Source organism: Lethenteron reissneri, chromosome 72 (assembly GCF_015708825.2).
Source record: "Lethenteron reissneri isolate LAM-NWPU_2019-01 chromosome 72, ASM1570882v1, whole genome shotgun sequence".
In the NCBI taxonomy this organism is placed as follows: domain Eukaryota; kingdom Metazoa; phylum Chordata; class Hyperoartia; order Petromyzontiformes; family Petromyzontidae; genus Lethenteron; species Lethenteron reissneri.
Window position 1 is genome coordinate 5,321,961 of NC_083850.1, and position 27,040 is coordinate 5,349,000.

The following is a 27,040-nucleotide window of genomic DNA, read 5'->3' on the forward strand; positions in this document are numbered from 1 at the left end:
GTATGTACGTGTGTGTATGTGTTTGTGTGTATGTATGTGTGTGTATGTGTTTCTGTGTATGTGTTTCTGTCTATGTATGTGTGTGTATGTATGTGTGTTATGTGTGTGTCTGTGTGTCAGCATGTATGTGTGTGTGTATTGTGTATGTGTTTGTGTGTATGTGTGTGTATGTATGTGTGTGTATGTGTTTGTATGTGTTTGTGTGTTTACACTCGCATTACACAAATGTGTTGCAGGTCTAAGGCGTTCCTCGCGCAGCATTGCCGCTTTATTATTGCAGTCGTTTACTGCCGTACGCACCCTGACAGTCGTGTGTGTCTGCAGCAAACGCGTGTATGTGTACCTATGGACGCGCGTGCGTGTGTTGTGTAGGGGGAACGGTAGTGTAGTGCTTAGCGTGCTGTCTGTGTGTGTGTGTGTCTGTGTGTGTGCGTGTGTGGTGTGTGGGGAGCGGTAGTGTAGTGGTTAGGGTGCTGTCTGTGTGTCTGTCTGTGTCTGTCTGTGTGTGTCTGCGTGTGTCTATGTGTGTGTGTCTGTGTGTGTATCTGTGCGTCTGTGTGTGTGAGGAGCGGTGGGTGTAGTGGTTAACGCTACGCTGCGCTACCAACCCGGCGAACCGAGTTCGATTCCCGCTCACGGCCACCACCGGTCAAGATTATTTGAACCTCCCATAGGTCGACTCAGCCTCAAACGAGTAACTGGTCTGGCGTATTAACATCGCCACTGGGGAGACAAAGGCGGCCGGCCGTGGTGGATACAAGTCCCGGGCGAAGCCGGGTAGTACAGCTAGTATATTTATATAAATACACGCACAAACCCATTATAAACTCATGAGATTATGAATCGTTACAATTATTATAACAATCACAAATTGTGACAAAGCGAAATTCCCACAAGCAAAACACCACGCTCACGTGACGAATTCTTAAACAAACTGCAACACTCAAGTGACAGAACTCAACAAAAAAACGCCGCAATAAAAAGAACAACATCTATGGACAAATCCTAAAAACGGACAACACACGCACGTTAGTAGCTGTTAGAAGAAAACAACACCTAGCACCGGTATATGACAACCTTCGCTGCTGTCGACGGGGCCAAGCAGCGAGTGTTTAACTCCATTGTTTCAGAATCCGTGTCATCACCCGGCCACAGCGCCTTACCCAAACTACATCTCCCGAACAAGGCAGCCTTCCCTATGCTGTGTATCTTAGCAGTATAATTACGGGCGCACTTGAAGATAACAATTCGTCTAGAAAAGGCAGGCGACTTGTTCTACCAACACGATTTCAAATTTCTATCCGAAAGAAGTATGAGTCCATTCATGAGTAGTATTCACTAAGCCCCGATAGCACTAACCTACACACAGTTATGATTAAACAAAGTAAACATTAGTCGCTCATCCCAGCTCAGACATGATCATAGCAATTATTTCCAAATCCGTGTCGGGTCCCACGAGAACAGGGCACGTTCACAAACTTTCAGATTTTAAACTCACATTGTATACTCTAACATTATAAACTCTAACAATATAACCTTTAAACTATGAGCTATACATTGTAACGATCTAAAATAACACTACAAACTAGTGTTATAGTAAACTATAATGTTGTGAACTCTAACAATATAAGCTATGTGCGATACATTATAACGCTATAAAATAACATCATAAACTAGTGTTACAGATTAGAACACCGTACATTGAAGTGTGATATTTAAATCTCATTCGAATTCTTAGCTTCACACCGTGGACCTCTAAGAATCACACTATGCTCGTGAGTATGTAACATGTCTGTATGTAATATGCATGAATATAATATGTCTGTATGTAACATGTATGCATGTAACATATATGTAATTTGGACGTGCGAACCAATGGTGGGTTATGTGAAACGGTAGGTGCAGGATCAGGATGGGATTAAAATTATTTGAATAACACTTTGGTGGTATTAGGATCAAGCTGTCCACTGCTGGATGAATGTTCCATCTCAATGGCATCAAATAGCAATATTCAATATGAATACGTAAAATAATCGCACAAACGCAATATTAGCCAGTGACATAATGAATAGTTACAAGTGTAATGACTCCGGACTCAGACTGCAGAGGGTTCTTTTATTTAGCCTTTAACGCGGTTTCAGACCCCAGGCGTCACGATATAGCAACGACGACGACGAGACAGCAACCAGCCAACACAGCCCCAAACCTCGTTCCTCCCCCTCTCTCATTCTCGGCGTGAACCTCCGCCCACACTTGGTCTCGCCTTCCCTTCTCGAACTCTCTCTATCTTGTTGTCACCACTTGTCCCTTAGTTGACGCACTGTCTTTACATCACCCACCTCTATGACCTCTACCTGACCCCGCCATGGGCGGAGCAACTTGGGGGACATACCCGGTGGCACCTGTGGGCAATACAACCATGCCCTGTCCCCCACTGCCCATGGAAGCACGTGTTCCCGCCGCCCCGAGTTCTTTTCATTAGTGGATTGCGCTCTGGTGGGGAAAGGTCCTCGTTATGAATCGTTTTGCAACGTTTAGGTCCAGAATACCGAAGTATACCGGGAATCACCTGTACTTAGAAAAACATGTAAACTGATAACACTATAAACAATAACACTAAACATTAAACGACAAAAAATATATCAACTGGTTTTATAATTTATAGCACCAAAAACGGAGGTACGGTATATTAATCTCATTAGAAGTATTATAATGGCACTCTGCTCATATGTATGTAAATTATCTGTTCAATCGAACTGGGGGTAGGATATGTGAATTGTGGGGGTAGAGGGTAGGAATCGCATTCAAATTTTAGAATAACAATATGATCGTATTAGCAAATTACTGTGCTTGAATGTATGTTATGTACAAATGCAAATTGTGAGTCGTAAATGCGAGGGAGGGGTTAAGAGGTCCATGTTTAATCCAGTTATAACATTTACTTTAGCATACTATTTAAGGACACTGTTGTTGATAAGAATTCGTTTGGACGTGGCACGTGCCTTGTTCTACTCGATCAACAAAAATTAGTACAATGTGGGTCATACAGGAGTGCGTTTTCATACATACGAGCAGAGTTTGCTTGCACGTTCACTCTACATACATATGCGCAGTGTGATTCCAAGACGATCACATTGCGATTCTAATACTTCTAATTATATTCTAATATCGTATTAGAATATCTCTATTCTTTGGTTCTTTCGGTAAAGTCACGTAGGTAGAAATAAAACAATAAATCACGACGTATCGGACGTAACACATCGCAGACAACGCGATTTTCACCTGAATGCGCTTGTGTTGCGTTCGAAACGTCGTGATTTATTTTGTTTTATTTCTACCTACGTGACTTTACCTAAAGAACCAAAGAGTATGGATTCCTGCAGTCACGAAAGCTTCAAATCAATATTACATACATATTACATGCATACATCTATATATATATAAAATCGTGCATGTCTGTCTGTCTGTGTGTGTGTGTGTGGATTTCGGACCATACGCACTTTCATTGGACGGCGGTTGCCCCTGGCAATGGCTAGCGACGCCTTCGCCGCTTTCATTGGACCTGGCAACGGCTAGCGACGCCTTCGCCAAGGGCTGCAGTTTCATTGGACGGTAGTTGCCCCTGCCAACGGCTAGCCACGCCTTCGCCACTTTCATAGGCTCCGTAAATAATTAAATAATAGCCATTACACAGTATTGTTGGAGCGCTGAGGGGGGGGGAAGGCACGCCACCCGTACCCTGCCTTTGCCGGCTGGACAATTTTGGCGAGGCCGCAGGCTCTGCACGCTACTAGGCCTCGATACCCACCACACCACTCTGAGGTAAATTCATCAAAGTTGTTCCTACTCTTCACTCCACCCCCACCACAATGTGTGCAATTTATATTACTTTTAAACCCAACGCGCCAACAATCGATTACTTAAATGTTCACTGTACAAATAGTCATTAAGCTGGGTCAGCGTACTGCCAGTCTATCATGTAGACTGTAGCCTGCTTATTAAACTCGGTGAGCGTACTGCCACTCTATCATGTACACTCTAGCCTGCTTATGAAGCTGAGTGCGTGTACTGCAAGTCTATAATGTGGACTGTAGCCTGGTTATTATAATCGATTCTTTATATGTTCTTTGTACAAATAGTCATTAAGCTGGTTGAGCGACCCCAATTCCATTCCAACTCACGCCCACCACCGCTGACGATTATTTGAAACGGACCTGGGCCTCCCCTGGGTCGACTCAGCCTCAAACGCGTAACTGCTGTCGTGTGTGAACATCGTCACTGGGGAGACAAAGGCGGCCGGCCATCGTGGATCCAAGTCCCGGGCGAAGCCGGGTCATGTGTATGTGTGTATGTGTTTACGTGTATGTCTGTGTGTATGTATGTGTGTATTTATGTGTGTGTGTATGTGTTTGTGTGTATGTATGTGTGTATGTATGTGGGTTTTTGTTGTATGTCTTTATGTGTATGTCTGCGTGTCTCTATGTATGTGTGTATGTACGTGTGTGCATGTGTTTGTGTGTATGTATGTGTGTGTCTATGTATGTGTGTATGTGTTTCTGTGTATGTATCTGTGTGTATGTATGTGTGTTATGTGTCTGTCTGTGTATCTGCATGTATGTGTGTGTGTATTGTCTATGTTTTTGTGTGTATGTATGTGTGTTTGTGTGTATGTGTATGTCTGTGTGTATGTATGTGTGTGTATGTGTGTGTATGTGTTTGTGTGTATGTGTGTGTATGTATGTGTGTGTATGTGTTTGTATGTGTTTGTGTGTTTACGCTCGCATTACACAAATGTGTTGCAGGTCTAAGGCGTTCCTCGCGCAGCATTGCCGCTTTCTTTTTTCAGTCGTTTACTGCCGTACGCACCCTGACAGTCGTGTGTGTCTGCAGCAAGCGCGTGTATGTGTACCTATGGACGCGCGCGCGTGTGTTGTGTAGGGGGAACGGTAGTGTAGTGCTTAGCGTGCTGTCTGTGTCTGTGTGTGTGTGTGTCTGTGTGTGTGTCTGTGTGTGTGTCTGTGTGTGTGTCTGTGTGTGTGTCTGTGCGTGTGTGGTGTGTGAGGAGCGGTGGGTGTAGTGGTTAACGCTACGCTGCGCTACAAACCCGGCGAACCGAGTTCCATTCCCGCTCACGGCCACCACCGGTGACGATTATTTGAACCTCTCCTAGGTCGACTCAGCCTCAAACGAGTAACTGGTGTGGCGTATTAACATCGCCACTGGGGAGACAAAGGCGGCCGGCCGTGGTGGATACAAGTCCCGAGCGAAGCCGGGTAGTACAGCTAGTACTATATACAGACATGTTACATGCATATATACTTACTACATACAGACATGTTACATACAGGCATGTTACATGCACATATACTTACTACAAACATACATGTTACATGCAGGCATGTTACATGCACATATACTTACTACAAACAGACATGTTACATACAGATATGTCACATGCATATATACTTACTACAAACATACATGTTACATGCACATATACTTACTACATACAGACATGTTAAATACAGACATGATACATGCACATATACTTACTACAAACAGACATGTTACATGCACATATACTTACTACAAACAGAGATGTTACATGCATGCATGTTACATACTTACGACCGTAGTCTGATTCGAACAGGACCACGGAGTGATTCGAATAATTTTAATGCGATTCGAATATCACACTTCAATGTAGGTTGTTCTAATCTATAACACTAGTTAATAATGCTATTGTATAGCGTTATAATGTATAGCTCATAGGTTATATTGTTAGAGTTTACTATAACAATAGTGTACAGTATTTTGTGTATTCTTCAAATGTATATGTTAATGTTTAAGTTATATTGTTGGAATTCATAATGTTAAAGTTCACAGTGTGAGAGTTTACAATGTAACAGTATATCAAAAGGCGTCTATCGATGGCTTCGATCTGGTAGGTTGCATCAGAGTTTTTCATCAAAGGCGTTATCCCATCACGGGACACCAACATGCTGCGTATATAACAGTAACAGAAGCAACTACAGCAGCTACGAAACCGTTCGATGACAAAGCAGCGACTTCTGCTTCTGCTCCAACTGCCGCCGGGCTGTTTGCACGCCGACTCTGCTCTCGTGGGACCCCACACGTCTATGGAAACAATTGCGATGATCCTAATTAAGCTGACATTTGAGCGACTAAAGTTGACTTCGTTTAAACATAAATTAGTGTAGGTTAGTGCAATCGGTGTGTAGCGAATACTACCGAAGAAATAGCTCACACTCATTTATGACGTAATTTGTCATAATTTTGGTTGATTAAGGAGAACAAGACACAGGCCATGTCTACGAATTCTTATCATACATAGTGTACTTAACAATATTGCTAAAATAACGTCAACACTCGAATAAACTTGCAGGTTTTAGCCCTCTCATATCGTTGCTTCGCAGATGCTCGAGATTGAGTGTCCTGCTGTGGTCTGAATTGTTTACTGTGATAACATTTGGCTGTTCAAAGCAGACTACGCCTGTCGGATGAGACGCTGCGTCCTGCGGCACCAACCAGGCGAGTAAAGGAAGAGCTGAGCCCGAATCGGAAGCCGCCACCCGAACATCAGCAGCAGTCGATAGCGCGATTCTTATAGGACCACGTTGTTATTATCATAATTTTAATGCGATCAAAACCGCGCACCTCCCATTTTGCATTTACGACTCCCGATATGCATCTACATATAACATACATTCTAGCTCAGTGTAATTCTAATACCACCATAGTGTTATTCTAATCATTTTAATCCGATTCTAATCCCCCAGTTCGCATATCCGACCCCCGGTTCGCATGTCCAACGGACATACATATTACATACATACATACATACGACCATAGTATGTATGTATGTAATATGCATACATATGTGCAGTGTGATTCTAATACGATCACATTGCGATTATAATACTTCTAATGATATTCAAATATTGATTTGAAGCTTTCGTTGGTTCTTTCGGTAAAGTCACGTAGGTAGAAATAAAACTAAGTAAATCACGTTTCGGACGAAACACAAGCGCACGTCTTCAGGTGAAAATCGCGATATCCGCGATGTCTGCTGCACAGTAAAATGCTAATACGACCATATTGTTACGTAAAATTTGAATGCGATTCTTGCCCTGTACCCCCCAAGGTTCACATATCCGACCCCCGGTTCGATTGAACAGATAATTTACATACATATGTGTAGAGTGCGATTGTAATACTTCTAATGAGATTTAAATACCGTACCTCCGTTTATGGTGCTATAAATTATAAAACCAGTTGATAATTTTTTTGTCGTTTAATGTTTAGTGTTATTGTTTATAGTGTTATCAGTTTACATGTTTTTAAGTACAGGTGATTCCCGGTAAACTTCGGTATTCTGGACCTGAACGTTGCGAAACGATTCATAACGAGGACCTTTCCCCACCAGAGCGCAAGCCGCTAATGAAAAGAACTCGGGGCGGCGGGAGCACGTGCTTCCATGGGCAGTGGGGGACAGGGCATGGTTGTATTGCCTACAGGTGCCACCGGGTATGTCCCCCAAGTTGCTCCGCCCATGGCGGGGTCAGGTAGAGGTCATAGAGGTGGGTGATGTAAAGACAGTGCGTCAACTAAGGGACAAGTGGTGACAACAAGATAGAGAGAGTTCGAGAAGGGAAGGCGAGACCAAGTGTGGACGGAGGTTCACGCCGAGAATGAGAGAGGGGGAGGAACGAGGTTTGGGGCTGTGTTGGCTGGTTGCTGTCTCGTCGTCGTTGCTATACCGTGACGCCTGGGGTCTGAAACCGCGTTAAAGTCTAAATAAAAGAACCCTCTGCAGTGTGAGTCCGGAGTCATTACAATTGTAACGATTCATTATTTCACGGGCTAATATTGGGTTTGTGCGATTATTTTACATATTCATACTGAATATTGCTATTTGATGCCATTGAGATTGAACATTCATCCAATAGTGGACAGCTTGATCCTTATACCACCAAAGTGTTATTCAAATAATTTTAATCCCATCCTGATCGTGCACCTTCCGCTTCACATATCCCACCATTGGTTGGCACGTCCATATTACATACATACATGTTACATGCATGCATGTACCATGTTACATGCGTAGACAGCCAAAATGCTGCATACTTGTGTGACGGAGATCCTCCACCTGAAACTCTCTTAACATGTTTTTGCTAGGAACATTATAAAATAAAGAACGGACAAACATTTGTTAAAAAGAAGTTTTTATTCATCTGCAATCATTTTTACGTCAAAACTCGAATGGAATATTTATTACGTCCTATGTTCACACATTTCCAGTACAATGCAAACCATTTCCGTTCCAGGAATACCAAAGCGTTAAAGTATCATTCCCCATGATTTCCTTATTAGTTCACCACATTTGTTCACTGTGCGTCTATATTCGTTTACAGCGTTACAATGGATAGGTTGTAGTTCATAGGTTATATTGTTAGAGTTCACAAATTTAGAGTTTACTAACAATACTAGTTTACAGTAATTTTTAGATTATTCAAATGTATATGTGAATGTTTTTAAGTTACCATTGTTGAAGTTCATAATGTTAAAGTTCACCGTGTGAGAATTTACAATGTGAGAGTATATCCAAGACGTCGATCGATGGCGTTGGTCTGGCAGGTTCGATCATAGTTTTTGATCAAAGGCGTTATCCCATCACGGGACACCATCAAGCTGCCGATATAACAGTAACAGAAGCAACTACAGCAGCTACGAAACCGTTCGATGGCAAAGCAGCGACTTCTGCTTCTGCTCCAACTGCTGCCCGAATGTTTGTGGCCGGCCCTGCTCTCGTGGGACCCCACACGTTCATGGAAATAATAGAGATGATCCTGAGCTGAGATTTAAGCGACTTAAGTTGACTTTGTTTAAACATAACTTAGTGTAGGTTAGTGCCAACAGTGTTTAGCGAATACTACCGAAGAATTAGCTCACACTCATTTATGACATAATTTGTCATAATTTTGGTTGATTAAGGAGAACAAGACACAGGCCATGTCGACGAATTCTTATCACGTACATGTACTTAACTATATAGCTAAAATAACGTCAACACTCGAATAAACTTGCAGGTCTTAGCCCACTCATATCGTTGCTTCGCAGATGCTCGAGATTGAGTGTCCTGCTGTGGTCCGAATTGTTTACTGCGATAACATTTGAAACAAGATGCTGCCGGTTAAGGGCACACTTGTGCGACGGAGATCTTCCACCTGAAATTCTCTTAACATGTTTTTGCTATGAACATTGTAAAATAAATGAGGGACAAACATTTGTTAAAAATACGTTTTTATTCATCTTGCAATCATTTTTACGTTAAAACGCGAACCTAATGTTTAATATGTCCTACACCAACATGCTGCGTATATAACAGTGCTCTCGTGGGACCCCACACGTCTATGGAAATAATTGAGATGATCCTATCTGAGCTGAGATTTGAGCGTTATCGTTTATAGTATTACAGTTTACATGTTATAGAGTACAGTTTATCCGCGACATACTTCGGGATTAGGGACTGGTACGTTGATGAACGATTAACTACGGGGACCTTTCCCCTCAAGGAACACGTGTGTGACGGAGATCCTCCACCTGACATTATATGAACATGTTTTTGCTAGGAACATTATAAAATAAAGACCATACAAACATTTGTAAAAAATACGTTTTTATTCATCTGCAATCATTTTTACGTCAAAACTCGAAGGGAATATTTATTACATTTCCAGTGCCAGGAATACCAAAGCGTTAAAGTATCATTCCCCATGATTTCACCACATGTGTTCACTGTGCGTCTATGTTGAAGTCAATGCCATATATCCAACGAACGCGTCATCAATGTACATCCTGAAATCGGCTATCTAAAGTTGATTAATACCAACCAAAAAAAGCTATATACTTGAAAAAAACTTTAAAATGTTGAGTAAAGATGTACCTACAGACGCATTCCAATTTTAGCTCAACAGGAACACTTAACGACCAGTGCTCATCACACCACTTCAGCAAGTAATCCGATAACATTACAAACCACCACTGTGCACGTCATTACTGTGCACGTAATTAAACTGTAAATCTAAAATGGTCAAAATTATAGTACTCAAGACAGCTTAATAGGTATAACCGCATGCGACATCACCGCGAGCTCTCGGGTTGATCCTCGAGCCACTCCATTACATCCAGCCATCTCTCGGGATCCAACTGCATGGGATCGAAGGTGGAATTATCTTCAGGAATCATTGCAGCACCTTGAATTTCACCTTTTGATTTCAGCTTCCTATCATCGTGGACCTTCTGATGCCTGTTCCGTTTTGAAGACTGTGCAAATGACTTTCCACACACAGTGCACAGAAATGGCTTCTCGCCCGTGTGTGTTCTCTTATGATCTTGAAGAGTTGATGAGTGTGCAAATGCCTTCCCACACACAGGGCACAGGAATGGCTTCTCGCCCGTGTGTGTTCTCTGATGAGTTTGAAGAGTTGATGAGTCTGCAAATGTCTTCCCACACACAGGGCACATGAATGGCTTCTCGCCCGTGTGTGTTCTCTGGTGTCTCTGAAGATGTGATGGCCATGAAAATGTCTTCCCACACACAGAGCAATTAAATGACTTCTTGCCTCCGTGTGCGTGGGGCTGTGGAGAGCGTCTCTGCTCCATGTGAGCGGAGTAACAGCAGCGGTGTTATCGAGTCAAAAGTACACTATCGGCCGCAAGGATTTTTAGCGTTAAGTTTTGGATTTTGTTAACTGCTAAAACAAGAACGACACTCGCGTCTAACCGAGACGCAAAAAATCCCGCTAATTTGACAACGAACACGTTTAAGAGTTTATCCGCGAAAATAGACACTTACTTGGATATTTACGGTATATCGGTGTCTGAAACCCGTCTGAAGATGTCGCCACGAACTCTCCCGACGCAAAGTCGCCTAAATGTCGACACAGCAATTGTGCTCGCCAGGCTGCGTTGTCTCGCGGTTGAAGAGCGATCAGCAGAGCGATGAGTCGAGCGTCCAACCTCATCAAGTTCCCTCTCGAAATGGCATTGAGCTCTGCTTCTGAGCCGCCTTATAACTCCCCCCTCGGATCCAATCCTTTGTCTTTCAGGATATTTGCATTCGATTGTTAATTTTGGAAGGTACAATCCGCATGTCTATTAACATACCGAAGAGTAATGTGTCCATTGTACTTCATGCATGAATATGTAAGTGCATCGCAGTGTGTAATTGTGCGCTTATTTTGAATAAATGGAAAAACTTTGTCCTCCATTTAAAGTGAATGCAGAGAAATTAGCATGTAACTTTAGAAAAGGAAGAGAGCGGCCTTCTCGACGAGGGAGTAAAACCCAATAGGTAATTATCTTTTACAGCGTTACAATGGATAGGTTGTAGTTCATAGGTTATAATATTATGTTTCACTATGATAGAGCTTAACATGTGAGAGTATACAATATCAGAGTTGATCAAATGCGACGATCAAAGGCGTCAATCGGGTGAGTTTGATCAGAGGCTTTAATCAAAGGCGTCATCCCATCACGGAACACCACCTCCCTGCGTATATCACAGCAACAGAAGCAACTACAGCAGCAACAACAGCAGCAACATCACATTTCGAGGGCGACGCAGCGACTTGCGATTCTGCTGCCCAGCTGTTTGTAGTCGGGACCTGTCCTCGCAGGACCCCAAACGTCTTTGGAAATGATTGCGATGATCATGTCTGAGCTGAGAATTAAGTCACTCAAGATTACTTTGTTTAACCATAACTTTAGGTAAGTTAGTGTCATCGGGGCTCTGTGAATACTACTCTTGAATGAAATCATACTCCCGACATTATACTAATTTTGGTTGATCGAGTAGAACAAGGCACGTGCCATGTCCAGATTAATTTTTATCAACAACAGTGTCATTAAAGTAAAATAAATGTTAACACTGGATTAAACGTGCACCTCTTAACCCCTCCCTCTCATTTACGACTAACGATTGCATTTGCACGTAACATACATTCAAGCCAATTAAAAGGCTAATACGACCATATTGTTATTCTAAAATTTGAATGCGATTCTTGCCCTGTATCCCCACAGTTCACATATCCGACCCCCGGTTCGATTGAACAGATAATGTGTAGATTGCGATTTTAATACTTCTAATGAGATTTAAATACCGTACCTCCGTTTATGGTGCTATAAATTATAAAACCAGTTGATAATTTGTTTTGTCGTTTCATGTTCAGTGTTATTGTTTATAGTGTTATCAATTTCCGTGTTTTTAAGTACAGGTGATTCCCGGTATACTTCGGTATTCTGGACCTGAACGTTGCGAAACGATTGATAACGAGGACCTTTCCCCACCAGAGCGCAAGCCGCTAATGAAAAGAACTCGGGGCGGCGGCAACACGTGCTTCCATGGGCAGTGGGGGACAGGGCATGGTTGTATTGCCTACAGGTGCCACCGGGAAAATCCCCCAAGTTGCTCCGCCCATGGCGGGGTCAGGTAGAGGTCATAGAGGTGGGTGATGTAAAGACAGTGCATCAACTAAGGGACAAGTGGTGACAACAAGATAGAGAGAGTTCGAGAAGGGAAGGCGAGACCAAGTGTGGGCGGAGGTTCACGCCGAGAATGAGAGAGGGGGAGGAACGAGGTTTGGGGCTGTGTTGGCTGGTTGCTGTCTCGTCGTCGTTGCTATATCGTGACGCCTGGGGTCTAAAACCGCGTTAAAGGCTAAATAAAATAACCCTCTGCAGTCTGAGTCCGGAGTCATTACAATTGTAGCGATTCATTATTTCATGGGCTAATTTTGGGTTTGTGCGATTATTTTACATATTCATACTGAATATTGATATTTGATGCCATTGAGATGGAACATTCATCCAATAGTGGACAGCGCCTTTGCCAAACTCCATCTCCCGAACAAGGCAGCCTTCCCTATGCTGTGTATTTTAGCAGTAAATTTACGGACGCACTTGAAGATAACAATTCATCTAGAAAAGGCAGGCGACTTGTTCTACCAACATGATTTCAATTTATATCCGAAAGAAGTATGAGTTCATTCATGAGTAGTATTCACTAAGCCCCAATGGCACTAACCTACTCACAGTTATGATTAAACAAAGTAAACATTAGTCGCTCATCCCAGCTCAGACATGATCATAGCAATTATTTCCAAATCCGTGTCGGGTCCCACGAGAACAGGGCACGGCCACAAACTCTCAGATTGAAGAAGAAGTCGCTGCTTTGCCATCGAATGGTTTCGTAGCTGCTGTAGTTGCTTCTGTTACTGTTATATCGGCAGCATGTTGGTGTCCCGTGACACCAACCTACCAACGCCATCGATCGTCGTCTTGGATATACTCTCACATTGTAAATTCTCACACTGTGAACTTTAACATTATGAACTTCAACAATGGTAACTTAAAAACATTCACATATACATTTGAAGAATCTACAAATTACTGTAAACTAGTATGTGAACTCTAACAATATAACATATGAGCTATACATTATAAGGCTATACAATAACATTATTAACTAGTGTTATAGATTAGAACAACCTACCTTGAAGTGTGATTTTCGAATCGCATTCGAATTGTTCGAATCACACTACGGTCGGAAGTATGTAACATGTATGTATGGAACATATCTGTTTGTAGTAAGTATATGTGCATGTAACATGTATGCATGTAACATGTATGTATGTAACATGGTACATGCATGTATGTAACATGTATGTATGTAATATGGACGTGCGAACCAAGGGTGTGATATGTGAAACGGAAGGTGCAGGATCAGGATGGGATTAAAATTACTTGAATGACACTTTGGTGGTATTAGGATCAAGCTGTCCACTGCGGGATGAATGTTCCAATTCAATGTAATCAAATAACAATATTCAGTATGAATATGTTAAATAATCGCACAAACCCAATATTAGCCCGTGAAATTATGAATCGTTACGATTGTAATGACTCGTTTGATAAAAGTATTTGATCAAAGTTTGTTATCCCATCACGGAACACCACTGGAACTGAAGCATATTAAGCAGCAACAACAGCAGCAGCAGCAGCAGAAGCAACAGCAGCAACTGCAGCAGCAACAGCAGCAGCAGAAGCAACTGCATAATCAGCAGCAACTGCAGCAGCAACAACTGCAGCAGCAGCAGCAACTGCAGCAGCAGCAACTGCAGCAGCAACAACTACAGCAGCAGCAACTGCAGCAGCAGCAACTGCAGCAGCAGCCACAGCAGCAACTGCAGCAGCAGCAACTGCAGCAGCAGCAACTGCAGCAGCAGCAACTGCAGCAGCAGCAACTGCAACAGCAGCAACTGCAGCAGCTGCAACTGCAGCAGCAACTGCAGCAGCAACTGCAGGAGCAACTGTAACAGGAAATGCAGCAGCAACTGCAGCAACTGCAGCAGCAGCAACTGCAGCAGCAGCAGCAACTGCAGCAGCAACTGCAGCAGCAACTGCAGCAGCAGCAACTGCAGCAGCAGCAGCAACTGCAGCAGCAACTGCAGCAGCAACTGCAGCAGCAGCAACACAAGTCTGACCTTAACCGGCAACGTCTTGGCTGTCTCCACCATCAACATGTGTTCCTAGAGGGGAAAGGTCCCCGTTATAAATAGTTTAGCAACGTTCCGTTCCCTAATTCTGAAGTATACTGGAGATCACTTGTACTCTAAAACATGTAAACTGTAACGCTTTAAAGATAACATTAAACATTAAACGAATATAAACTAGTTTTTAAAATATAATTTATAAGACCGTAAACGGAGGGACGGTATTAGAATATATATACTCTTTGGTTCTTTCTGTAAAGTCACGTAGGTAGAAATAAAACAAAATAAATCACGACGTTTCGGACGCAACACAAGCGCCCGAAACGATGTCTGCAGCAGACATCGTGCTGCTCGCAGCAGACATCGCGGATATCGCGATTCTCACCTGAAGACGTGCGCTTGTGTTTCGTCCGAAACGTGATTTATTTTATTTCTACCTACGTGACTTTACCGAAAGAACCAACGAGTATTAATTCCTGCAGTCACAAAAGCTTCAAATCAATATTTGAATATCATTAGAAGTATTATAATCGCAATGTGATCGTAATAGAATCACACTTGCACATATGTATGCATATTACATACGTACATAATATGGTCGTATGTATGTGATATGTATGTCCGTTGGACATGCGAACCGGGGGTCGGATATGCGAACTGGGGGATTAGGATCGGATTAAAATGATTAGAATTACACTATGGTCGTATTAGAATTACACTGAACTAGGATGTATGTTATATGTAGATGCATATCGCGAGTCGTAAATGCAAAATGGGAGGTGCGCGGTTTTGATCGCATTAAATTATGATAATAACAACGTGGTCCTATTAGAATCACGCTATCGACTGCTGCTGATGTTCGGGTGGCGGCTTCAGATTCGGGCTCTGCTCTTCATTTACTCGCCTGGTTGGTGCCGTATTACAGTTTACATGTTATAAAGTACAGTTTATCCCCGACATACTTCGGGATTAGTGACTGGTACGTTGATGAACGATTAACTACGGGGACCTTTCCCCTCAAGGAACAGGTGGAGGCAGCTAAGATGCTGCCTCCACCTGAAATTTTCTTAACATAGGAACATTATAAAATAAAGATCGGACAAACATTTGTTAAAAATACGTTTTTATTCATCTGCAATCATTTTTACGTCAAAACTCGAAGGGAATATTTATTATGTCCTATGTTCACACATTTCCAGTACCATGCAAACTCTGAAGAGTTGATGAGTGTGTAAATGTCTTCCTACACACAGGGCACAGGAATGGCTTCTCGCCCGTGTGTGTTCTCTGGTGTCTCTTAAGATATGATGGCCATGAAAATGCCATCCCACATACAGAGCAATTGAATGGCTTCTTGTCTCCGTGTGCGTGGGGCTGTGGAGAGCGTCTCTGCTCCATGTGCGCGTAGTAACAGCAGCGGTGTTATCGAGTCAAAAGTACGCTATCGGTTGCAAGGATGTTTAGCGTTGAGTTTTGGATTTTGTTAACTGCTAAAACAAGTGTGTGGGTCGCTGGCCCCCGAGATCCCTCCCTCGACAATGCTAACGGCCGGGCTAACATCATCACTCGCCCCCCCGCTGCTATGCGAACCGCTGCTGGGTTCCTCACCCATGGTGTGGGAGCCGTCGCTCGAGGATTCCCCTCCACCGCGGGTCCGCGTAATAGGCATGGTTAGTTACCGAGCAGCTGGGGTCGCACCTGGGCAGGAACACAGATGCACCCCGGCTGGCCGGCCTCGGTTAACTCCCGTACCACCCCGTTCTGCACACACAACCGGCCATACAAACCGCTCCACGGTCCTGGTAGGGCGCTCTTTTCCTCCCGCAGTGCCGCCTCCACCGCCGCCAGATCGGGATCTCGCTGCTGGGTCTGTCTCAGCTGCTCGTCGTTCAGGTCCGGGAAGGCGCAGCCGACGTCCTGCTGGATCGGTCCGATCGGGGCGGAGTTAGAATCGAATTACAATTATTCGAATCCCACTAGTTGTATTAGAATCACACTGTCCACTGTTGGATGAATGTGTCGTATCAATGGAATTGATTAGCTATTTACAGTATATACACACATTTAAAGAGTATAACAATCACACGTTATAACATTTATACAATACACATGATTTAAAAAACGTATTTAAACATTTCTATTCATTTTTTTAAAAAATGAGAATGTCGTTATCCATGTGGGGAGATGGAGCGCAGTGGATCGTATCGTCTCCGATGCTTTTCGGAATCCGTGTGATAACCCAGTCACATCGCCTAACTCCAGTGACAGCACCTTACCCAAACGACATCTCCCCAACAAGGCAGCCATCCCGCTGCTGTATGTTGTATTTATGGGATAATAAAGAGGTGTGTATTATCCCATACGCCTTGACCAAATCGACTGATTGTCCGCTTAACACCCTAGCTTGTAACCCACTATTGGTCATAGTGTTGTTTGAGAGCAGCTATTAAAGTCACTGAGGCAAACGAGGTGGTGGCTGGCCGAACCATGCCTCGCTGTTTGTCTCTGGAGTTATGAAGATACAAACCAGACCAAGCGGAGACCATATACCAGATCGGATTTTGGTTACTGATGTTAGAGTGATTGTATTGCAAGTGTGGTCACTACGCGTCTGTACGTGCTCACTCCCGAAGCTCGGCGATTTTTGGCAACGCCACGGGGCTGCATTCACTTTAAATCGAGGACAATGGAGGGCATGGGGAACGTGTTTTTCCATATATTCAAAATAAGCGCACAATTACACACTGAGATGCACTTACATATTCATGTATGATGCACAATGGGCACATTACCCTTCGGTATGTTAATAGACATGCGGATTGTGCATTCCAAAATTAACAATCGAATGCAAATATCCTGAAAGACAAAGGATTGGATCCTAGGGGGGGAGTTATAAGGCGGCTCAGAAGCAGAGCTCAATGCCATTTCGAGAGGGAACTTGATGAGGTTGGACGCTCGACTCGTCGCTCTGCTGATCGCCCTTCAACCACGAGACAACGCAGCCTGGCGAGCACAATTGCTGTGTCGACACTTAGGCGACTTTGCGTCGGGAGAGTTCGTGGCGACATCTTCAGACGGGTTCCAGACATCGAAATACCGTGAATCTCCAAGTAAGTGTCTATTTTCGCGGATAAACTCTTAAACGTGTTCGTCGTCAAATTAGTGGGATTTTTTTGTGCCTCGGTTAGACGCGAGTGTCGTTCTTGTTTTAGCAGTTAGCAAAATCCAAAACTCAACGCTAAACATCCTTGCGGCCGATAGCGTACTTTTGACTCGATAACACCGCTGCTGTTACTACGCTCACATGGAGCAGAGACGCTCTCCACAGCCCCACGCACACGGAGGCAAGAAGCAATTCAATTGCTCTGTGTGTGGGAAGGCTTTTTCAAGGCCATCAACTCTTCAAAGTCACCAGAGAACACACACGGGCGAGAGGCCGTTCCTGTGTTCTGTGTGTGGGAAGGCATTTGCACGGTCATCACATCTTCAGAGTCACCAGAGAACACACACGGGCGAGAAGCCATTCCTGTGCCCTGTGTGTGGGAAGACATTTGCACAGTCATCACATCTTCAGAGTCACCAGAGAACACACACGGGCGAGAAGCCATTCCTGTGCCCTGTGTGTGGGAAGACGTTTGCACAGTCATCAACTCTTCAGAGTCATCAGAGAACACATACGGGCGAGAAGCCATTCCTGTGCCCTGTGTGTGGGAAGACGTTTGCACACTCGTCACATCTTCAGAGTCATCGGAGAACACACATGGGCGAGAAGCCATTCTTGTGCCCTGTGTGTGGGAAGGCATTTGCACGGTCATCAACCATGAACAGGCACCAGAAGGTCCACAATGATAGGAAACTGAAATCAAAAGCTGAAATTCAAGGTGCTCCAATGAGTCCTGAAGATAATTCCACCTTCGATCCCATGCAGTTGGATCCCGAGAGATGGCTGGATGTAATGGAGTGGCTCGAGAGTCAACCAGAGAGCTCGGGGTGACTGAAAAAATATTACGTCATGTGGTTATATCTTTTAAGCCGTATCGAGTACTTTTGTGTGTAATTTTGACCATTTTAGTTTTACAGTTTTTGTGAGTTTAATTACGTGCACAGTGGTGGTTTGTAATGTTATCGGATTACTTGTCGAAGTGGTGTGATGAGCACTGGCTGTGAGAGGGTTGAATTGTAGTCGTTTGGTGTTCCTGTTGAGCTTGGAAATGCGTCTGTAGGTACATCTTTACTCAACATTTTAAACGTTTTAGTTTTCAAGTATATAGCTTTTTTTGATTGGACTTTAGATAGCCGATTCCAGGATGTACATAGATGATGCGTTCGTTGGATATATGGCCTTGACTTCAACATAGACGCACAGTGTACAAATGTGGTGAACTAATACGGAAATCATGGGGAATGATACTTTAACGCTTTGGTATTCCTGGAACGGAAATGGTTTGCATTGTACTGGAAATATGTGAACATAGGACATAATAAATATTGCCTTCGAGTTTTGACGTAAAAATTATTGCAGATGAATAAAAAACGTATTTTTAACAAATGTTTGTCCGTTCTTTATTTTATAATGTTCCCAGCAAAACATTATTAATAGATTTTCAGGTGGAGGATCTCCGTCACACAAGTGTGCCCTTAACCGACAGCATCTTGGCCGTCTACACGATTAACACGTGTTCCTTGAGGGGAAAGATCCCCGTAGTTAATCGTTCATCAACGTAACAGTCCCTAATCCCGAAGTATGTCGGGGATAAACTGTACTTTATAACATGTGAACTGTAATACTATAAACCATAACACTAAACATTAAACGATTATAAACTAGTGTTTTAAATTCTAACCATATAAACGGAGGTATCATTAGAAGTGCAATGGGTTCCGGAGACACTTGTAGAGGTAACTTGTTTATTACAACCCAACACTCTCCAACAGTCCAACACTCCTGATACTCTGTTACAGCCTAGGTACACAGCCTAGGTACACAGCCTAGGTACACAGCCTAGATACTCTACTCTGGCTACGCTCTGGAACTCGCCCTCACAAGGTCGTAGAGTCGGGAGTTCCAGAGTCCCACCACTGGCTCTCACAGCGTCCCAGGGTCCTCCGATGGCTGGTCTTGGGTCTTGAGCTACGACTGGGCCTTGATCGTCCAGGGAGCTCCCCTTTTATGCCTGGTCCAACGAGGGGTGGGGCCGTGTGCGCCACCAGACATCCCACAGAGCACACACAGCCCCCCCCCCCCGTTGGCGGCGCCAAGAGGCTTAAGCGCCTGAGAACCCAACGCCTGGCGCCCAGAGGCTTAAGCGTCTGGACCCGCCTGGGAACCTAACGCCTGGTGCCAAGAGGCTTAAGCGCCTGGCCCACCCAGGGTCCCAGAGCCCCCAGCAGCCCCTCCCTTCTTATGTCACTACATCACCCCCCTCTACGTAGTCTCCAGCCGACCCGGCTGTCAATAATTAGAAAGTTTAAATTAACGAAAGGGAGAGAGAGAAAAAAAATACGCGAGCCTCAACAGGAAAAGAAAAGAGAACAAGAAAGCAACCATAAATACCATAACCAACCTGTACAACTTTACACTATATACAAGCATCAATCAACAAAAAGGTGAAGCAATGACACGTGAACAAACGACCCGCGGCACACCTAGCCCTCCTCGGGATCCGCATAGAAAACGGGGAATTAACAACAACAAATATACAGATTCCGACGCGTTGGATGCACAACCAACACCGGTAATCGAACCGAAATCACACAACCACCGCATGGATGGCAGGGATCCACACCACTCTGCCAGCCTCCCATCAGTCAGGTGGAGAGAAGGCGAAGACCAACATGTCGAGCATCCCTCTACACACACTTATCCGGACGTCTGTCTACGTCCCGGGTCGAGAAGTCGTACTTCAGGTCCGACCCATGTACTGGGCAAAGAAGTCGCACTTCAGGGCTGCTCCAGCATCTACATTTTTAAATATATATATAAAATTTACATGACACAACCAAAATAAATCTGCCTGCTCCTGTCCATAAATGGTGGCCGCACGCGCGAACCGCATCTCCAAGGCATCCCGTGCTTGCGTCCCAGCAGCCCTCAATGAGGACCACCACCGACATTACATGTCAACCGTTTGCACCCCCCGCCTTTCCAACGTGGCGTCTCCATCCTAAAACCGCGCACGTCGGCCATATTGGGGGGGGACTTCAACCCAGTCTCTCTCCAAGACTCGCATCGCAGCATATAGCTGTACCGACCGATCTGAGACCCAATCTCTCTCCAAGACTCGCATCGCAGCATATAGCTGTACCGACCGATCTGAGACCCAACCTCTCTCCAAGACTCGCATCGCAGCATATAGCTGTACCGACCGATCTGAGACGACCCATTGTTCACTCCCTGCACAACATGCACCCTAACAACTGAGGGATACAGTCCCAACGTAACGGGACAACTACACCTGAACACCACGAATCTCCAGCCCACTGTTTCAACGCGCCTCGGAGTGTTTCAATCTCCGGGCCGTCAGGGCAAGCCTACTGCTCCAGACGTACCACGGAGGGTCTCAACCTCCGGGCCGTCAGGTCAAGCCGTCAGCGATTCCATGACGGGACCACCCTCTCCGAGCCCTGTGAGCACACAGCCCACTAGGCTAGACATGCCACGGAGTGTTTCAATCTCCGGGCTGTCAGGTCAAGCCGTCAGCCATAGCATGACGGGACCACACTCTCCGAGCCATGTGAGCACACAGCCCACTAGGCTAGACATGCCACGGAGTGTCTATCTCCGGGCTGTCAGGTCAAGCAGTCAGCCATAGCATGTCGGGACCACAACTCTCGTGTTAGACACGCAACACCCGCTGGGCCATTGTCACCATCTGAAGATAAATGCCCCATGCAGTATATACATCGTTAACAATGACAGCACAAGCTATACATTAACAATCACGAACAAAGCTCAATACAAACCATACATTGTTAACAATCACAAGCAAAGTTTCGCACACACATTGACAACACTCACGAGCGAAGCTCCACACAGTTTACACAACAACAGTCACGACTCCCTGACGACAACGAAGAAAATGTCAACAAAAAAATCATTAATCCGGAGCGCGTAAATGTACGAAATGTCAGGGGCCTGGTCTCCCGACCTCCAACCTTTGGCCAGAGCAGCAAAGGCGGCGACCAGCGTGTCGGTCCATGTGCCGGCCCCGGCGCCGGTTACAGTAAGAATGGCGCCCTCACTGTCCGGTCGCAGCGCTGATGACGCGGTATGCTAGGTTGAAGCCAGCTGTCGTCCGGCAGTGAAAGTCGCAGCGCTGATGACGCGGCGTCTCCGGGTTGGTCCACGCTGGGCCCGGAAGTGACGTCGCTCCCAGCGGTCACTGCTCCTCCGGTGGAAGTGATGTCATTCCCGGAAGTATCCCTCACATCCGTGGGGAGGACGCCGGTGGCGGGAATGGCGGCGGCGTCCACCATGTTTGTGACGGCGGCGGCGGCGGCGGGCTCGGGCGAGCGCCGCGCCTCCTCTCTCCCTCCCGCCATCGCCCGCGAGCACCGCATCTTGCCCAGGAGGGAGGCGGTGGCGCAGAGCAGCTCTGCGAGGCGAAGCAGCGCCTCCTCCATACCTGCTCCCGACGCTGGAGAGGGGACGGTCGGCGGAGCAGACAGCTGCTCAGCCGGCGGTGCGGCGTTGTTGTCGGCCGGCGGTGAAGCGTCGCTGTCGGCCGGCGTTGGCCGCCCCATCGCTGCTTGTTCTTCGACATCGCCGTCATGACTGAAGGTACGTGGCTTACTTCTTGTCTCCATTGCCACTTCTGACGCCAAATGTAATGAGTTCCGGAGACACTTGTAGAGGTAACTTCTTTATTACAATACAACTCTCCAACAGTCCTGATACTCTGTTACAGCCTAGGTACACAGCCTAGCTACACAGCCTAGATAATCTTCTCTGGCTATGCTCCGGAACTCGCCCTCAAAAGGTCGTAGAGTCGGGAGTTCCAGAGTCCTAGCGCTGGCTCTCACAGCATCCCAGGTTCTTCAGATGGCTGGTCGTGGGTCTTGAGTTACAACTGGGCCCTGATTGTCCAGGGAGCTCTCCTTTTATGCCTGGTCCAACGAGGGGTGGGGCCGTGTGCGCCACCAGACATCCCACAGAGCACACACAGCCCCCCCCCCCCCCGTTGGCGGCGCCAAAAAGGCTTAAGCGCCTGGGAACCCAACGCCTGGCGCCCAGAGGCTTAAGCGTCTGGACTCGCCTGGGATCCCAGAGCCCCCAGCAGCCCCTCCCTTCTTATGTCACTACAACAGCAACAGAAGCAACTACAGCAGCAACAACAGCAGCAACAACAGCAGAAACATCACATTTCGAGGGCGACGCAGCTACTTCCGATTCTGCTGCCCAGCTGTTTGTTGTCGAGACCTGCTCTCGCAGGACCCCACACGTCTTTGGAAATGATTGCGATGATCATGTCTGAGCTGAGAATTAAGTCGCTCAAGATTACTTTGTTTAACCATAACTTTAGGTAGGTTAGTGTCATCGGGGCTCTGTGAATACTACTCATGAATGAAATCACACTCCTGTATGACCGACATTGTACTAATTTTCGTTGATCGAGTAGAACAAGGCACGTGCCATGTCCAGACCAATTATTATCAACAACAGTGTCCTTAAATATGATGCTAAAATAAATGTTAACAGTGGATTAAACGTGCACCTCATAACACCTCCCTCGCATTTACGACTAACGATTTGCATTTGCACATAACATACATTCAAACACAGTAAATGCTAATGCGACATATTGTTATTCTAAAATTTGATTCTTGCCCTGTACCCCCCACAGTTCACATATCCGACCCCCAGTTCGATTGAACAGATAATTTACATACATCTTAAACAACTACGCTGGTTTGGTCGTCTGCGTGCGTATCTGGACGTTAATTTATTTACGGACCCGCCCAAACAGCTCGCTCTGATTCGATGAAAATAAAACAGCCGGCAAAAAGCCACAGCTCACTTTGATTCGATAAAAATAAATAATTAACACGCCCGGAAGAGAGCGATAGCATAAGTTTGCCAAGGTCTGCGCCGCAGTGCTGCAGTGCACTGTGGGCGCACACCCTGCGCTGTGTGAGTGTCGTGTGTATGTGTAGGGCTGATACAGAGGGGCTGTTTGTGTAGGGCTGTTTGCATAGGAGCTAACGGATAACAAACACAGTGGGCGGGGACTCCGTGAGTACACGGGGTGGTGCCCGCAACGACGTCCGCACCGGACGGCGTGAGGGGGGTTTCGATCCTCTAGGGGGGTATAAAAAGGGATGAGCCAGAGAGCTCGGGGTTCAGTCTTAGAGTAATTAAGGGAAGACGGAAGACCGGCCAGATAGGCCCTGGACTCCCCCTGGGACGCCGCCCTTGTAAGGGCAGCGCAGGCTGGAGCCAGTGGCGTGGTCCCGGAACCAGAGTTAGTCCTCTGGGACTCCGGGTACCGTAGCCCGACTGACCAGTGTCGGGCCAGACAGCCTCCCCTAGCCCGTTAGTGGAGGACTCGGGTAGGAAGGCTAGCTAGAGGTGTATTCCCAGTTATACGGGTGAGGGGGCCGATACACCCCTCCAGTGCTGTACGACATTGTGTAAATAAATACGTGTGCCTTACTACGGTGTCCAAGCGTCTTCAAGAGTACTTCATCTGGCGTCAGAAGAACCACGAACATGGACACGCGCCAATCAGCTCGGGCCAAAGTACAACAAATGGAAGACGCCGCCGAAATTGTCGAGCCCGAGATGGCTCAACAAGACAACGTGCAGCCGGGGCCGGACGCGTTTTTACCGGAGCGTCGGCATGAAGAGGAGCCGTGGACAGACGAGCTGAGGCTGGCTCACGAGAGGCTGGCTGAACTGCTCTACGCCGCTGCCGCCACCCTGGAAAACATCACGCGGCTGGGGGCTGGTGGTCCACCGCGGGGCGAGGGGAGCCGGCGTCTGGAGCGCCTTCCCGCCATTTCCGAAGATTCAAACTTTGAATTTCCCGCCATCAACGCGGCGACCGCTAGGGGCGTGGCCAACCTTAACCTCGGGTCCGACATCGGCCGCGCTGGGGCTGCCGCGTCAACGACGGAGGAGGGCGCGTCATCAAGGCTGCGACAGGCGATACCATCTGCCGTTCGCGCCGAGACACAGCCGAGTCGGGGAGACAGCAGCCCGCGGGACTCCACGGCAACCGCTGCGCTGCACCAAAGACTGCCTCCGCTTAAAGAATTTGTGGGCGCAGAGGGCGACTGGGGCGGCTTCCAGAGACGCTTCCTCGCCCACCAAGAAATGGCCAAATGGACAGATGCTGAAGCTCTCTGCGCGCTGCCGGCGCTCCTCGACGGCGACGCGCTCACCGCCCTCACATCAGCGCCGAAGGAGAAGCGCTCTACGCTACCGATGGCGCTGCAGCTGCTGGCCGGGGTCTACGGGCCTTCCGCGGAGTGTAGGCAGCAGTTCTACGACCGCCAGCGGGGCGCGAAGGAGTCGCCGCTGGCATACAGAACAAGTCTCCTGGCGTTGGCCAAGACAGCCTTTCCTCGCATGGACGAGGACGGGGTCGACGCCATGGTGACTGAGAAAATCCTCCTGCTGGCAGACGACCTGGACATCGCCGTCGTGGCACAGGAGGATACAGAGATGACTTCTCTACAAGCGGCGCGACTCCTCCACGCCAACCTGCTGTCGCAGCGGCGGAAGGCCAGCAGGGCAGCGGCTGGGCGTGCGGTGGCAGCAGCCACCCTCCCGGCGGAGGAGGTCTTCGCCGTCAACCATCGTCGGCAGCAGGGGACGGGAGCACGGCCGGGCCGGGATGGGTCGAGCCGCTTCGACCGTCCGTCATCGCCGCCGGCGCTCCCGCGCTGCTTCAACTGCGGCGTCCGGGGCCATGTCGCCTCGGGGTGCCGCTCTCCCCGACAGCGCGGGACGACGCCTCGCCAGGACGCCGGGCCTCCTCCTCCTCCCAAGCTCCATCAACATGATCCGGCGAGTCGCGACACCACACATGTTTGGCCAACACACACACCTGTCGCACACTCTCGCATCGCAACGAATGGGGGGACGACGTTGCATCGCGACGGGCCGGCGCGTACCACTGTGGGGACTCGAATCGAGCCCGGGCAGTGGTCCGCGTTGGCCCATCGCGTTGTGGCCGCATCGTCAGGGTCGTCGGCCGTCGTGGGACATATTGACGGGGTTGAGGTACGCATCCTGGTTGACACGGGGGCATCGGCGACCATTATTTCCGAATTGATTTACAACATTTTACCTGTCCAAAGCCGTCCCTTACTGCCAGTTAATGTCCCATTCTATGCGGCGAACGGGGGCTCCCTTGGCATCATTGGACAGATTCGAGCGCAAATTTGTATCGGGGATATCAAATTATCAGGCCCGATTTTTGTTTCCTCCTCGCTGGCGGTTCCGTGCCTGCTGGGGACGGACTTCTTGGGTAAAATGCCGATCCGTATTTTAATAGACCAGGGATGCATTGAGCTCCCGTCGGGACGGCGCATGGCGTTTTTACCCTCCCCTTCTGTGATTCGGACGGCGTTCGTAACTATACCAGCGTCCGTCGTTGAAACGGTTCGTGTGCCGCCGGGAGCTCAGATGTTAGTGCCTCTAAGACTTCGTCGGCTCTTCGCAGAGGGCATCGGGGCCCAGGGAATCCTGTTGGGACCGTCTAGGGCCGGGGTTAGTGGACCGCATTTGATTCCGGCCCTGACCGTCGTGAGGGGAGATGGGGACCCTTTCATCGCGGTCCTCAATGTGGGATCGCAACCTGTTGTAGTTCCTCGAGGGACGGTGCTTGCGCACGCGACGCCGATGCCCTGCGAGGAACCGGTTGCGAATCATGTCGGCACCGCCGCCCGACTGCACCCACATTCGGACAGCGATGACGGGTGGCTCGACGCGCTTTGTGCGGGATCGACGGACCTGTCAAATTCAGAGCGCCAACAGCTTAGATCGCTACTGCAGGAATTTTCCGACGTTTTTAGTCGGAATAAATACGATTTGGGTTGTACTCATCTGCTGCGTCACCATATTGACACGGGTGACAGCGCGCCAATTCGCCAAAATCCGTTTCGGTTGAGTCCCGCCGAAAAGGACCATGTCAAATTGGCTGTTGATGACATGTTAGCCGCCGACATTATTTCTCCCTCTACCAGCCCTTGGGGAGCGCCGATCGTCCTGGTTAAAAAGCAGGACGGCTCGTTGCGGTTTTGCGTTGATTTTCGGCGCCTTAACAAAATTTCGGTTGCCGACGCATACCCGCTCCCACGGATGGACGAATCGCTGGACGCCTTGGCGGGAGCGCGATTCTTCTCCACGCTGGATTTACTTTCGGGATTCTGGCAGCTTCCTCTGGATGATGAATCGAAACCTAAAACTGCTTTCCGTACACCGCACGGCCTGTTCCAATTCAACCGGTTGCCGATGG

The 27,040-nt window shown here is 47.2% G+C and overlaps 1 protein-coding gene and 1 pseudogene across 1 annotated transcript in view; one reads left to right on the plus strand and one right to left on the minus strand.

Moving 5' to 3' along the window:
• LOC133361284 (zinc finger protein 239-like) overlaps positions 1-27,040 on the minus strand; it is an 807,570-nt gene that overhangs the window by 113,560 nt on the left and 666,970 nt on the right. The gene's annotated exons all lie outside the window — the stretch shown is intronic.
• Positions 1-27,040, plus strand: part of LOC133361342 (oocyte zinc finger protein XlCOF6-like) — a 276,931-nt pseudogene that overhangs the window by 7,206 nt on the left and 242,685 nt on the right.